We start from the raw sequence: 16,573 nt of genomic DNA, 5'->3' as shown, positions 1-16,573 counted from the left end.
ATATACTCCTTGCTAATGATGTTGCTAATCACAATTTGCATCCACTAATCATGATTAGTGATATATGAAGTAAATTGAAAAAAATGCAAATGAAGCTAGCATGGCCATGTCCCACGTGCTCCTCCTCATGCAAGGGTCTGAATCCACTTAAAATCAACCAAGGATCATCATGGAATTGTTATTTTGCTTGTATCATAAGCCAATTTGAATTGTGGAAATTCCCTCCAAAATGATCATAAGAGAAATGATGAGCATACACACTTTTCCCATGCATGGCAAAGGCTATTTTGAGATGTCTTGATCAAGAGAAACATTTTGCAAAAAGAATGGACCAAATTGGAGCTTTGTATCAAAAGTTAGGCCATTTTGAATTTCCATGCACACCTTGTGATCAAATGACCATAACTTCTCAACCAGTCATCATATGGACATGAATTAGGACTTTTTGGAAAGGGGAGACAAAGATATACAACTTTCATGGTCACCAAAAATCCATTTGAAACTTCTTTGACATTGACAAGTCAAGTTGAATGTGGACCAAAAACTTGCCAAAATTGGAAACTTTGAATTACAGGTCATTTTCCATTTTTAGTAACTTTTGTCATGACCTTTGAATCTTCAAGATGGAAGCTTAGAATGAAGAATAGACCTTATTTGAACATGATTGAGGTGTCTCAACTCATTTCCCCACCTCATAGCCCTCAGTTGACTGCACAGTTGACTTTTTGGTCCTCAAATGACCTTGAAATGTATTGATGAACTTGAGCCTTTACCACTTGATGAAATTGCTCCAAAATGAAACCCTAGCTCATTTAAGCTCTTTGTAATGATCATGTGGTCCTCATCTCAAGAAAAATACCTCATCTCTTGCACAAAGGATCTTCTTGAAGCTCTTGACCTGGTGCTTGCTTGAGCTACAACAAAAAATGTAAATGACATATTTTTGTGCTTTTGGTTAGTGAATAAAACAAGAAAAGCAATGATATACAATTCAAGCATGCCTGGTGATCTCAAACCACTCACAAGAGATCCCTACCCAAAGGGAGAGGGAGCCAAGATGCTCAAAGATCCTTGAGGCTATGCAATGCAATGCTATGATGCCATGAGGGATCTTAGGGACAAAATTGGGGTCTTACAGATGCCCCTATTTAAGGTCATTCTAGCCGGAGAAGTGAAGGTTAAAATCTTCGTCTCGACAGGGTAGAATGGGCTTAAATAATAACAAAGAGACAAATTTTGGTCCCTAAGAGACCTCATAATGCAAATGTATGTATGCAAAACAAACAAACTCTGTGGGGATATGTGTCCATAAAGAAGAAAAGACATCGGAGAAAAGACAATCCATAGGAGTAATACACTCACTAGGGATAGAGACTCCAACGGGGACTCTCATGGGGATAGAAAAGGAAATGCGTGAGCAGGGCACGACTCAAAACTTGGGGAGTAAAGGACTAAAACCGCGTGAGCAAGTCACGACTCGAAGCTGGGGAACAGAGTCTCCAAAGGGAAATAAATCAAATGGAAGGACATCGAGCTGACTCAAAAATGCATGTATTGGGGAATATGCGAACACAACAGAACTATCCGCAATGGATACTTCGGATGAAAATCCGGACTCAGGTTGGGGAAAGTTTTGAACAAAACCTCCCTGCCGGGGAAAATGCATGTATTGGGGAATATGCCAACACAGCAAAACTATCCGCAATGGATACTTCAGATAAAAATCCGGACAAAACAATCCACTAAGGGACTTCGCTGGGGATGTCTTAAAACAGACTCTCCTGGGGAAGCAGCAGGATGAGGTGTTACCGATTACTGGGTAATAAGCTCAATGAGACATGGGATCTGATCACCGGTATAAGGGTGAGAGAACAACAAGCTCGGGAAGAAATAATATCTAAGACCGGTATAAGGGTGAGAGATATCAATCAACCAAATCATCTGAGGAAGACCTAAAAAGGTATATCTCAACTTAGGAAAATCTGACTCCACAGGGGACCAAGGTCATAATAGGGAGCAGAAAGAAAGAAGACCAGGGATACCGGTTACTGGGCATATATTAGGTGACCAACCAAAGCGTGAATTGGGGAATATTCCCCAAAACACTCATCATCCAAAAAGGAGGGCTGAAAAAGCAAACTCAACTTACAGGATGGACATTCGACTCCGCAAAAGGGAATACGAATCTTACTCGAATGGGGAAGAACAAAAGACTTCGACCAAAGAGTGCATGAGATATATTATCTATTACCGTCAGAACATAGATAATATACTCGCATGGAAGATCATCCACAACCGGTTACTGGATTAATAAAGGATAAATCAACCGAAAAGAAAGGCATCGGGATACCAAAACTAGGTACATAATGATGACCAATTCAGGAGAGAAACAATCGTTACCAACAACAACAGGGTAAACGAAAGATGACTCGCTGGGGATAAATTGCGAGCACAAGGCAATTATCCAGGAAAAAGAGGGAATATCAACATCGAATACTAGATGAAGATAACCATCAGGGAGGGGATTACACCTACCGGCTACTGGGTAGGAAACCACGGAAGAGTAACCGTCATCAACTAGGATGAACAACAATGGTTAACTCTGCGAAGGGAGGAACATAGGGTTTACAACTACCGGTATAAGAGTAGAAAACCACAAACTCCGCTAAGGGAAAAAAGTAGGATTTACAACTACCGGTATAAGGGTAGAAAACCACAAACTCCGTTGGGGAGGGAAAAATGGGATTTACAACTACCGGTATAAGGGTAGCAAACCACAAACTCTGCTGAGGATAAGGTGAATAATTACCGATTACTGAGCAATTATTCATTTACCACAGGGAAACACCAGAGACAGTCACAAAAGGCCAATTTAGGATCAAACCAAAAAGGCAAACTGAATCAAGACTCATCCTAATGAGGATATAACTCAATAGGGGAACCCATCCCAATATATGTGTTGGGAGGAAGCAAAAACAACCGTCGTCCACGAGGATATAACTCAGTGGGGAAATGGCAGGAAAGATAAACATTTTCTGCTTAAGGGGCTGACTCTACATGGAGGGATCAGACACCAACATCTGCTTGGGGAGATATATATATCACTAAATAGCAGGAGACAACAAGCAACGATATATGGCAAAGAATGCAACATGAATATCTGAATGTTATAATTATGCATGTATATGCGTGATTTATGTTTGATGAATGCTGACAAATAAACATATCTAACACACACAGGTCCAGGAATCAACCACCCGGTACTACATCTCAAGAGAGAAAGCCAGGATCACCGGAGAATATCCAATCTGCCCGGGATCAGAGACAACAACATCTCTGCAGGGATGAGTCATCAGTCTCAGCTGAGGAACAAAGATCATTGCACAGGTAGAAACTGCCACAAAAGCAACTCTACTGGGAAATCCATTTGAGGGAGATAAGGGGAATCTGATGATCCAACACCAAGGACCAAACTCACCAAGGAAATCACACCTACTGAGGAGAAAAGATCGCACAAGTAGAATCTGCCACACAAACAACTCTACTGGGGATTAGATATGCCAGGAAACAGCAATATCTCTGCAGGGGATAACATCATCATAGATAAGATCCAACACACCAACAACTCCGCTGGGGATCTATCTGAGGAAAATAACATCATCATAGATAAGATCCAACACACCAACAACTCCGTTGGGGATCTATCTGAGGAAAATAACATCATCATAGATAAGATCCAACACACCAACAACTCCGCTGGGGATCTATCTGAGGAAAAGAAGGAATTCTGGGGACCAACCACCAAATACCGAACTTTCCAAAAAGAACACATCTGCTGAGGAGGGAAGACCACTGCTCTGCTGAAGGGAGGGGAGGTGAAAAACCTCAACAAACACTCTGCTCGGTGGGATAAACCACAACCAATTTCTGGGAGAAGAGGATACGGTCATGCCAAGGATATGAACAAATGTCTTACCTTGTTGGAAATCATGCCACCCTTGGGAGAGCACTGAGGATCTCCTAAGTATCCTTTCATTATTGTGAATGTTCACTTTGTTAAAAAACAATTTGTGAAAAATTTATTTGTTTAAAACAATGATATTTTATCAATTAAAATATGCAAAACATTTGTTGAATAGAAACAAATAAGAGTACAAATAATTGGATAAAGGCTCAAATTTATCTGATGGAATGGTAGCCTGCAAATGGCAAGACTCCATAGATCTTTATAAGTTTGAAATTGGTGATATATATTGGAAAAGGGCTACATTGAACATAATGACCATTTCTCCACCAATTCCGGGTTCGATGTATTCGAAGCTTTGGTTGACGACAAATGAACAAGAATCTCTGATGGAATGACAGTTGTAGAACACAGTCTTGTCAAGATGCAGTTACTTGCCAAATCCCTAATTTTTGCCTAGATTGCCCCAGGATGAGGTAATCAATCTAGCGGGATGCAAATATTCTTTTTTATGTCTCTAACTTTTGCCTGGATCGCCCTTTCGGTTTTTCAATCCACCGAGACGCTCATTTTTGCCTAAGCCGCCCTTTCGGGTTTTCAACTTAGCGAGCTATTCTGTTTTTATTTTTAGGCGAAGTATTTCTTGACTGCATCTGAATTCACAGGACGAGTGAAATACTCCCCATCCATAGTTGTAAGCATCAAAGCACCGCCTGAAAAGGATCTCTTAACAACATATGGACCTTCATAGTTTGGAGTCCATTTGCCCCTGGAATCGGGCGCGAAAGACAAGACTTTCTTGAGCACGAGGTCACCTTCTCAGAACACGCGAGGTTTGACCTTCTTATCAAAAGCTTTCTTCATTCTTTGCTGATACAATTGACCATGACACATGGCAGTCAATCTCTTCTCTTCTATCAAATTCAGCTGGTCATAACGACTCTGAATCCATTCAGCATCAGTCAACTTGGCCTCCATCAAGACTCTCATTGATGGGATCTCCACCTCTACTGGGAGTACGGCCTCCATGCCATAAACAAGAGAGAAAGGGGTTGCCCCTGTTGAAATGCGGACAGATGTACGATATCCATGCAAAGCAAATGGAAGCATCTCATGCCAATCTTTGTACGTAAAAACCATCTTTTGGATAATCTTCTTGATATTCTTATTAGCAGCTTCAACAGCCCCATTCATCTTGGGTCTGTAAGGAGAAGAATTATGGTGTGCAATCTTGAACTCACTACACAACTCTTCCATCATCTTGTTATTTAGATTAGATCCATTATCAATAATGATCTTATCAGGCACACCATATCGGCATATGAGTTGATTCTTGATAAACTTCACGACCACCTGCCTGGTCACGCTTGCATATGATACGGCTTCAACCCACTTAGTGAAGTAATCAATTGCTACGAGAATAAACTGGTGTCCGTTGGACGCTTTCGGCTCAATCATGCCAATCATGTCAATTCCCCACATAGAGAAAGGCCATGGTGATGAAATCACATTCAGAAGTGTCGGGGGAATATGAATCTTATCCGCATAAATCTGACACTTATGGCATTTCTTCACATATTTGCAGCAGTCAGACTCCATTGTCAGCCAATAGTAGCCTGCTCTCAACATCTTTCTAGCCATGGCATGTCCATTGGAATGAGTACCAAATGAACCTTCATGGACCTCAGTCATCAACAGGTCTGCTTCGTGTCTATCCACGCATCTGAGCAGGACCATGTCAAAATTTCTCTTGTAAAGCACTTCGCCATTGAGGTAGAAACTGCCTGACAATCTTCTCAAAGTCTTCCTATCTTTCACAGATGCCCCTGGCGGGTAAATCTGGTTCTGGAGGAAACACTTGATGTCATAATACCATGGCTTATCATCTTTCACTTCTTCAACTGCAAACACATGAGTTGGTCTATCCAAGCGCATCACAATGATATTGGGAACTTCATTCCAATATTTGACCACAATCATGGAAGCAAGCGTAGCAAGAGCATCTGCCATCCGATTATCATCTCGAGGAATATGATGGAAGTCAACCTCATTAAAGAACGTTGAAATCCTCCTCGCATAATCTCTATATGGAATAAGACCAGGCTGATTCGTTTCCCATTCACCCTTGATCTGATTGACAACGAGGGCCGAATCACCATAAACATCAAGATGCTTGATCCTTAGATCAATGCACTCTTCCAATCCCATAATACAGGCCTCATACTCAGCCATATTATTCGTGCATTTGAAAGTTAGCCTTGCTGTAAAAGGAATATGTTTGCCCTGAGGAGTAATAATCACGGCCCCAATACCATTTCCGTACTGATTTACAGCGCCATCAAATACCATACTCCATCTGGAACCAGGCTCTGGCCCTTCATCGAGTGTAGGATCATCACAATCTTTCATCTTCAAATACAGAATCTCCTCATCTGGGAAGTCGTACTGAACTGATTGATAATCCTCAATCGGCTGGTGTGCCAAATGGTCAGCCAAGACACTACCTTTGATAGCCTTCTGAGCTCGATACTCAATATCATACTCAGATAACAACATCTGCCAACGGGAAATCCTCCCGGTTAAAGCAGGCTTATCAAATATGTACTTGATTGGGTCCATTCTGGATATCAACCAAGTTGTATGATTTATCATATACTGGCGTAAACGCTTAGCGGCCCAAGCCAAAGTATAGCATGTCTTCTCAAGCATTGAGTATCGAGACTCACAATCAGTGAACTTCTTACTCAGGTAGTAAATAGCATACTCTTTCTTCCCAGATTCGTCTTGCTGACCAAGTACACAACCCATCGAGTCTTCAAGAACAGTCAGATACATGATCAAAGGTCTTCCTTTTACAGGCGGAGACAGGATTGGAGGTTCAGACAGATACTCTTTAATACTATCGAAAGCTTTCTGGCAATCCTCGGTCCAATCATGAGACTGATCTTTCCGGAGGAGCTTGAATATCGGCGCACATGTGGCAGTCATGTGGGATATGAATATGGAAATATAATTCAAGCGGCCAAGAGAACCTCGGACTTGCTTCTCAGTTTTGGGCGCAGGCATCTCTTGTATTGCTTTGACCTTTGCAGGATCAACCTCAATACCTCTTTCGTTGACAATAAAGCCCAATAACTTGCCAGAACGGACTCCAAATGTACACTTGTTGGGATTCAGACGAAGCTTGTACTTCCTCAAACGCTGAAAAAGCTTCACCAAGTGCTCTACATGTTCAACTTCCGTTCTTGACTTAGCAATCATATCATCAACATATACCTCAATCTCCTTGTGCATCATATCATGGAACAAGGTAGTCATAGCTCGTTGATACGTGGCTCCGGCGTTCTTCAAACCGAAGGGCATCACTCGATAACAGAATGTTCCCCAAGGTGTGATGAATGTTGTCTTCTCCATATCCTCGGGTGCCATCTTAATCTGGTTATATCCGGAAAATCCGTCCATAAATGAGAAAATATTGAATTTAGCTGTATTATCTACCAACATATCAATGTGTGGTAGAGGGAAATCATCTTTCGGACTAGCTTTATTCAAATCTCTATAATCCACGCACATTCGGACTTTTCCGTCTTTCTTAGGCACGGGCACAATATTGGCCACCCATTGAGGATATGTAGAAGTCACCAGTAACCCCGCATCAATTTGCTTCTGAACTTCTTCTTTGATCTTCACTGCCATATCGGGATGAGTTCTTCTGAGCTTCTACTTCACAGGCATGCACTCAGGCTTCAAAGGCAGGAAATGTTGCATAATATCTGTATCTAGACCCGACATGTCTTCATACGACCAAGCGAAGATATCGACATATTCTCGTAGCAATTCAATCAACCCCTTCTTGACATATTCTTCCAGGAGTGCCCCAATCTTCACCTCTCGAACACAATCCTCAGACCCCAAGTTGACTGTTTCTAGATTCTCAAGATACGGCTGAATGATCTTCTTTTCATGCTCAAGTAGACGGGTAATCTCTTCAGGAATCTCTTCAACATCATCTTCCTCTGCCTCGAATACAGGGAACTCAAAATTGGGAGATGGCGTTGGATCATTATGTTCAATGGATTTGGAAATCAACCTGCATAATGATTTTGGATATGAAAAGCTTTTAGAAATCAAACAAGGCAAATCATTATGCAGATGAAAAGATTGATTTTATTCTTTTTAGGGTTTTATGTGATCACCAATTTCATGCAAAAAGCAAAAAGGGAAAATAATTGGGAAAACAAACATTTAACATGAATTTATTGAATGAAAATATCATTGTATTTATGTTGCCAACAATGTCATCACTTCTCCTTTTGGCATGGGAGAAGGGTTTTTAAACAAAGTGATCATTACTTTGACTTGTGGATAACTATAGGAACATCTACAGCGACCCAATTGTTGCAGATCCCTCCAGGCATGACAAAATTGTCAGAGTCCTCTGCATCCTCTTCCAAGACAGCAGCAACTTCTTCTTCCTGACCAGTGTGGATAAAACCTCCACTCTTGAATAGCCCTTTCTCATTGAAGACCCCAGAAGAACAGCCAATGCCAGCCCGAGACTTATTGTCTTCCAGCTCAGTCATTTTTCCTAGACCAGCAATTGCACCACACTCAATGGCCAATTTCGCATCTCTATAGGAAGCAAATGAAGGAGTTCTCTTCTCAACAGGCTCAGCTATAGATAAAGCTTAGAAAGGAGTTCCAACTTCATCCTCAGCATCTATGTATGAGAAGGAAGACAAGTGGCTAACCAGGAGAGCCTTTTCTCCCCCTACCACCACCAGTTTCTTATTCTTCACAAATTTCAGCTTCTGGTGTAGGGTGGATGTCACGACATCAGCCTCGTGAATCCATGGTCTTCCTAGGAGACAGTTGTACGATGGGTGAATGTCCATAACCTGGAAGGTAATTTGGAAATCACTTGGTCCAATCTTGATAGGGAGATCAACTTCCCCAATCACAGTCTTTCGAGACCCATCGAAAGCTTTCACAACAACTCCACTCTACCTCATGGGAGGCCCTTGACAAGACAGTCTTGAGAGAGTGGATTTTGGCAATACATTCAGGGATGATCCAGTGTCCACCAACACATTGGACATGGCGTCGTCTTTATAATTCATGGATATGTGTAATGCCAAGTTGTTGTCTCTTCCCTCCTCAGGGAGATCAGAGTCACAGAAACTCAAAGTGTTACAAGCAGTAATGTTTGCAACATTGCTATCGAACTGTTCTATAGTGACATCATGATCGACATATGCCACATCAAAAACTTTCTGCAGAGCCTCTCTATACGGTTCTGAATTCAGAAGTAAAGATAACACGGATATCTTTGATGGCGTTTGTAGAAGCTGGTCTACAACATTGTACTCACTCTTCTTGATGAGCTTCAGCATCTCATCACAGTCTTCATTCACATTGCCACTAGGGCCAACGGAAGTAGGAGTTTTTAGTACAGAGGAGGGTTTAACAAAAGGTGCCAGATTCGGGGTGCATACATCATTCCCACTCGGGCGTTCAACAAAATCAGCTTTAGCCTGGGGCTTCGGTGGTGCAGAAAACACACTACCACTGCGTGTCAGACCACTCACGTCAGTAATATTCACAACAGACGAGGATGGCAAAGTCACCTTTTTCCCATCTTCTACAGCAACAGCGTTGTAACGGAAGGGAATTGCCTTTTTAGAAGAATAAGGCACAGGACCGGCAGGTTTGATAATCAGGGAAGGAGAAACCTTCTGCTTGCTACCATCGTACTTGATAATAACAGGTTCGGGTATCCGAAACACTGGGGAAATTACGTTGAACTCAGGCTCATCTTCGTCAACATTCCTATTCTGGAGAATCTCAATAACTCCTTCATCCAGTATTTCTTGAAGATCTTTGCGCACCTGGCGACAACCCAATCGGTTAACAGAGCAGATTCGACATTTATCATGATCGTGCTCATAGTGACTATACTCACACAACAAACGGTGCAACTCGACCAAAGACTGTCGAATATGACTGACATATTTGACTTTGTATTTGCCAGGGCAATCCTGGACCATGTTAACAGATTTCCCATGCTCGGGCAATGGGTTCTTCTTAACATTAGGACCTACGTCCTCAAAGCACAAAATGCCACACCTCATAAGGTCCTGAACCTTGGTCTTCAACGGAAAACAATTCTCCACGTCATGGCCGGGAGCACCAGAGTGGTATACACAATTCAATTCAGGCTTATACCACCACTGAGGGTTAGCAGGTATAGCTTGCGGGTCTCTCGGAGTAATCAACTTCCTCTCTATCAAAGAGGGATATAGTTCTGCGTATGTCATCGGAATCGGATCGAAAGTGATCTTCTTCCTCTCATAACTCGTGCTGGTTTGATTACTGTTGCGAGACTGATAGGCCTGCTGTTGAGGACGATGTTGTTGCTGATATTGTTGAGGTGATTGTTGATTGTTGCTATGTTGCTGATACTGTTGGTTGTCTCTGAAAACAGGTGCTATATGAGCCACCTCGTGCTGGTTACCGGCTGGACGCACAGTTTTCCTCTTCACAGAGGGTCTTCTAGGTTTCACATGGGAGGTCACAGCATGTGCCTCTCCATCTTTCTTCTTTGCAAATGCCCCATATCATTTGGCAGAAGAGCCTTCTTCCTTGGTTAGACGTCCTTCTCTAACCCCTTCTTCTAGACACATCCCCATATTCACCATCTCGGTGAAGGCATAAGGAGCGCTAGCAATCATCCGCTCATAATAGAATGAACTCAAGGTCTTCAGAAAGATCTTGGTCATTTCTTTCTCTTCTAGCGGAGGCACAATCTGCGCTGCCAACTCTCACCACCTCTGGGCATACTCTTTGAACGTTTCCTTGTCCTTATGGGACATGGCCCTTAGCTGATCCCTATCGGGAGCCATATCCACATTATACTTGTACTGCTTGACGAAGGCCTCGCCAAGGTCGTTGAAGGATCGAATGTTCGCACTATCAAGCCCCATATACCATCTCAGAGCTGCACCGGACAGACTGTCCTGAAAGTAGTGGATGAGCAACTGGTCATTATCAGTCTGAGTTGACATCTTCCTAGCATACATGACTAGGTGGCTGAGAGGACAAGTATTCCCCTTGTATTTTTCAAAGTCAGGGACCTTGAATTTCACAGGAATTTTCACATTGAGAACCAAGCATAATTCGGCTGCAGACTTGCCAAAGAGATCCTTTCCTCTAAGAGTTTTCAATTCCTTGCGCAACTCAAGAAATTGATCATTCATAGCATCCATCTTCTCATGAACATCTGGGCCCTCAGATGGCTCATAATGATAGATAGTGTCGTCTACCCTAGGCACGGTATGCACGATAGAAGGAGGAACAGCAAGGACCAGGCTAGATGCCGGCATAGAAGCAAAAGTTGGAGCAGGGCCCTCAGGCATGAAATTAGGAGGCATCCCTCACGGAAACCCGACTGGCATGGCTGTCGGCACAAAGTGTGCACTGGCTGCAGGCACAGTTGAGGAAACAATCTCAGAGATGACTGTCCTCTGGGGAGGAGTTGAAGGTGTTGGAGAAGACTGGCTCTGAGCAGCCAGGAACAATTCCATCAAAGCACTCAGTCTGTTGACTTCTTCTTTGAGTTCACGGTTCTCTTGCTCTAGATGATCCATCAGTCTGGAAGAGTTGGCTCTAGTGTAGTACCGGTGAGTCAGCATGTCTTCAAAATAAATGAAGAGCATAGAGTTAGACCACAGGACCAGAAGCCGGGAACAAAACCTGCTTATGCATATGATACATGTAATGCTTGTGCATATGATTTGTTTTTATTCCAAAGGAACTCTAGGGTTTTATTTGCAAATTTTGGAAATATTAAGCATTTTATCGCATATGGAAATATCTCATCAAATTATATCAGGAGAAAAGAAGTACAACATTGTCAATCATATACAAGAGAAAAGGAAAATAAACATCCTATGGATCCCTAGGAACGACATCCAAAGCTCGGGACACATGAAGAACAGATGCGCGAAGCCTCTTCACCTCTCTCTCGTAAGCTGCCTCCATATCTGCCTTTTCCTTGGCGAGTCGGTCATATCTCCTCTTCCAAAACTTGGAAGACTGAGGAAGTAGAGAAGTCCATGTATCATTAGGATCATCAATAACCTGATGCTCGAGGAACTCTATCAAAGCATCCTTCTCCTTAATCTGCTGAAGCAACTCTTCCCTTTCACGGATCCAGGCACGTGATAGGTCTTTGTCTCTCAACTCCTCTACTCCTTGTTTAGGGAGGGTTGAAGGCCCAGCTACAACCAAAGGTGTAGGTCTCGGATAATCGTAAGGCATGAGATACTCAGATGCTCTCTTCCTTACCCAAGCAGTGTAAGGCTCCAAAGCAATACAATTCTTAGGACCCAACTCCTTCCTTCCTTTCTTATGAACCTTGCGCCAAGCGCGAACCATTCTGCCCTTCAAGCCTTGGGGATCTTTACCCTCCTGAAAGAACACACCCTCTAACGAAATGTTATTAGGTTTATCCTTTAGGGGGAACCCAAGCTGACAAAGTGCTAAAACAGGGTTGTAGTTAATCCCACCACATGTACCAAGAAGAGGTACATTGGAGAATTCACCACAAGAGTCAATAATCTACACACCATCATATACACGGTTATACCAAGAGATATCGTCATTAGTGAGAGACATGAGTCTCGTGGACCACCGTAGACATCCTTTATTCTCCTTGAAGGCGACCGTCTGAGGTAAGTGAGAAATAAACCACTTATACAACAGAGGCAAACAACACACAATGGCACCACCACCCTTCGCATTCCTCATATGCAAAGAGAAATAGGTATCACCCAACAGATTCGGAACGAGATTAAGAGCAAAGAAGATCCTAATAACATTCACATCCACAAACTTGTCGATGTTGGGGAACAATACCAACCCATAGATGAGAAGTACAAATATGGCTTCAAAGGCATCCTCACTCATGGCCTTCCCATAAACAGTAGCTTGAGCAATGAGGAACTCAGAAGGGAGACCTTGAATTCCACCTTTGGTAGTCATATGAGCACCAATCAGGGATTCATCTATGTGCAACATGTCAGCTATCTCTTGAGAAGTAGGAATACTCTCCAAGCCACTGAACGGCAACTGATCCAGAATAGGTATACCCACAAGATAGGCATACTCCTCAAGGGTAGGCAAAAGCTGGAAGTTCAGAAACGTGAAGCAACAATACAGAGGATCATAAAACTGCACCAATACGCTCATTAGACCTTCATCCACCTGAGTAGTCAGAAGAGGAAGAAGCTTACCAAAGCGAGCTTTGAAACCCAAGGGATCTAGTACATAGGATGTCAGATTCCTTAACTCTTTCAAATCGGGCTGTCTGAAGCTGTACTTCTTTGTATTCCTTCTTTGTCTTTCCATGTCTGAAAATTTTGCAAATAAACCCCTTAAGTTCCTTGAAATTTTCTTTTATGGATGATGTGGATGCAGATGAATGCATGAATGCATGAATGCAACAATCACACTCAAGGATCAAGCAAAGCACACCAACAAAGGTCATGGGATGGATCATATTATCCTTAATATCAATCATCCATTTTGGTGGATTATGGTTTACACCTTATCAACACCCAAGTTCCATTGATATTAAGGATGTATGAACGAATCAACCATGAATCAAGGGTTTGTTGCAAGTCACGAGCATGGAGTCTCGGTTAAGAACCACCCAAAGGGAGTGTACTAGGGTTTAAACCTGCCAAACATGTTCTACAAGAGGTTCCCATAGTCAACATCCCATCTTTCGGATATTATCGGAGAAACGACTACTCGTATTCCGAAAATATTCTCAAGAGAGACTCTTATGAGTGTAGTATCGCGTAACAATCGTATCAAATCTTACATTTGAACGACTTCCGCACTACATCCTAAAAATAGGCCAAGATGGGTTTGGTAAACTAAGGTCCTTGGCTTCTAAGGTCTATATTGGAAAGAGTAATGTCTAACCACAACTTACTTGTGTGACATTATTGATCCCAACATGACCTCCACCAAGTGAATGGACTCGCAAGTCAACTTGCTAAGGAATAACTCCACACAAGTCGACGAGACTGCGCCATTCTCCTATCCTAAGTGCACTCGAGTCCGGGTATAGAACTCATCTCACAAAGATCACCAAGCATACAGGCAATTAATATATCAAGCAATTCAATCATTACATACAATACAGTAATCCCAAATTGCACAAAAATATGTCACAAAACAAAGATAATACAACAAAGGTGAAAAGTTGGCAAAACCCACTAGGGATCCTTTTATCCCCAGTGGAGTCGCCACTTTTCTGTAGCGGTATATTCGTTATCATTGGAAATATTGACTAAATCCAAGGTAAATCATACAAAGTCGAGTCGCCACCGCACTTCTATTTATCCAAAGGAATGGTTAGAAAGCGAACAAAAACCTAAAAGTTTTACAAACAAAACTAGTAAAAGAAACAGAGATCTGGGTAAGGGGGTTGGTTATGCAATGGGAAGGTGTTAGGCACCCAAAACATCCTAGGTACTCCTAGGGAGCCCTTTTCACGCTTGTTGCAAAGGTTATTGTTTTTGTGAAAATTTATTTGTGCAAACATGATTGAAGAGATGAGAAAAGAATATACAAGTTTATTTACATTTTGTGTTTGGATGGATAAACCCATTGCCTACGTACCCTCTTATAAAAGATTAGGATTAAAACCTCGTAGTTCGGGTAAAAAATCTCAAAACAAATGAGTGGATTGATTGGTCCAAAAGCCTTAAGGTCTTTTGTTATCAAAGGGAGAAAACTCAACCTGAAAAACCACAAGTCTACCATGTGAGGATAGCTTCAACATGCTAGTGAGGGGTTAACCCTATAATAAGTGTCATACCCCGATTTTGCTCCTGAATTTTTTATGTTTGTGTGGCATGCTTGGCCTAACTTTACTTTGGTTTTGTATGAGGTTTGGGTCATCTGAACAACCAGGTTTCTTGTGTGGCAAGCCACTTACTAGTCATGTTATTGGTTCATGGATACTATGCCAAAACCCTAACCTTATGGTCTCATTTCATGGCTTTTGTTCATACACACTACCAGTCAAGTTATTTTTTCCAAAAAAAAGTCATCCAAGTCATAAAAATAAAAAATAAAAACAATTTGGAAACCAATTTCAAATCAATTTTCAAACCATTTCAATTCATTTCACACCATTCTAAACCATTACATTTGAGTCCATACAAAAAAAATACACAAAAATTGACACTTTGACCAATTGTTGACTTTGGTCAACAGTTGACTTTTTGGTCAACTTTGACCAAAGTCAACCCAAAATCCATAAACCCAAAATTTCACCCTAACCAATAATTCATTTTTCATTTACAAAGAAAATACAAAAAAATGCATTTCTGACCATTTGTTGACTTTGGTCAACGGTTGACTTTTTGGTCAACTTTGACCAAAGTCAACCCTCACTTGCTCTTGGTTAACCAAAAACGTCCTCCCAATTTTCCACGTTGAAGGGGCTGCAGTTCAGCAGGTTTTGGGTTAGGGTTATTGATCAAAATGGCATCAGTCTCTAGTCAGCAACAGTTCCAGTACACCCAGCCACCTTCGAAGGTGCTTCATTTGAGAAACTTGCCATGGGAATGCACCGAGGAGGAACTGATTGAACTTGGGAAGCCATTTGGAAAGGTTGTGAACACGAAATGCAATGTTGGGTCAAATCGAAATCAAGCTTTCATTGAATTTACAGATTTGAATCAAGCCATTGCAATGATATCATACTATGCCTCATCTTCGGAGCCCGCACAAGTGCGACGGAAAACGGTTTATCTGCAATATTTCAAATAGGCAAGAAATAGTGCATAACAAAACTGCTGCAGATGTTGCTGGAAATGTTTTGTTAGTAACAATTGAGGGTGAAGATGCACGCTTTGTCAGCATTGACGTCTTGCATTTGGTATTTTCAGCCTTTGGTTTTGTGCATAGGATTACTACTTTTGAGAAGACAGCAGGATTCCAGGCTCTGATTCAATATCCGGATACACAGACAGCTGTTGTGGCCAAAGAAGCCTTGGAAGGTCACTGCATTTATGATGAAGGTTTTTGCAAGCTCCACCTCTCGCATTCACGTCATACGGATCTTAGTAAAGGTCAATAATGATAGGAGTAGAGACTATACCATTTCTATTACACTTGTTGTGAACCTTCAGCCCTCATTTTTGGGGCAACCTGTTTCTATGACGGGTGCCCCTGCTCAGCAATACAATGGGTCTCAGTATACTCCAGTTTCTGACCCAGCTATGATACCTCAACCACAGGCAGGATGGGGAACAGCTCCACCGGCAGTTGCTCGATCTATGCCAATGCAAATGTACAACAATATTTACATGCCACCCGGAAACAAACCACCACAAATCCTGCTATACCAACCTGCTGCAACGCCTAACCTGCACAAACCAAAGTTCCAGCTAGTACTCAATCGAAAAAAACTTGATAAAATTCCGAAAGACTATGAAGCTGTCATTGGTATTGAAACTCATGTTCAGCTTTCTACACTTACCAAAGCCTTTTGTAATTGTCCTTACAATTATGGATCATTTCCCAACA

At 42.0% G+C, this 16,573-nt stretch overlaps 1 pseudogene; it reads left to right on the top strand.

Moving 5' to 3' along the window:
- Positions 1–15,452: 15,452 nt before the first annotated feature.
- Positions 15,453–16,154, top strand: LOC127083559 (polypyrimidine tract-binding protein homolog 2-like; annotated as a pseudogene).
- Positions 16,155–16,573: the final 419 nt, after the last annotated feature.

The sequence above is a fragment of the Lathyrus oleraceus genome, chromosome 5, assembly GCF_024323335.1.
Source record: "Lathyrus oleraceus cultivar Zhongwan6 chromosome 5, CAAS_Psat_ZW6_1.0, whole genome shotgun sequence".
Lineage (NCBI taxonomy): Eukaryota > Viridiplantae > Streptophyta > Magnoliopsida > Fabales > Fabaceae > Lathyrus > Lathyrus oleraceus.
The sequence above is the reverse complement of the archived record's forward strand: the minus strand, read 5'-3'. Positions and strand labels throughout refer to the sequence as shown.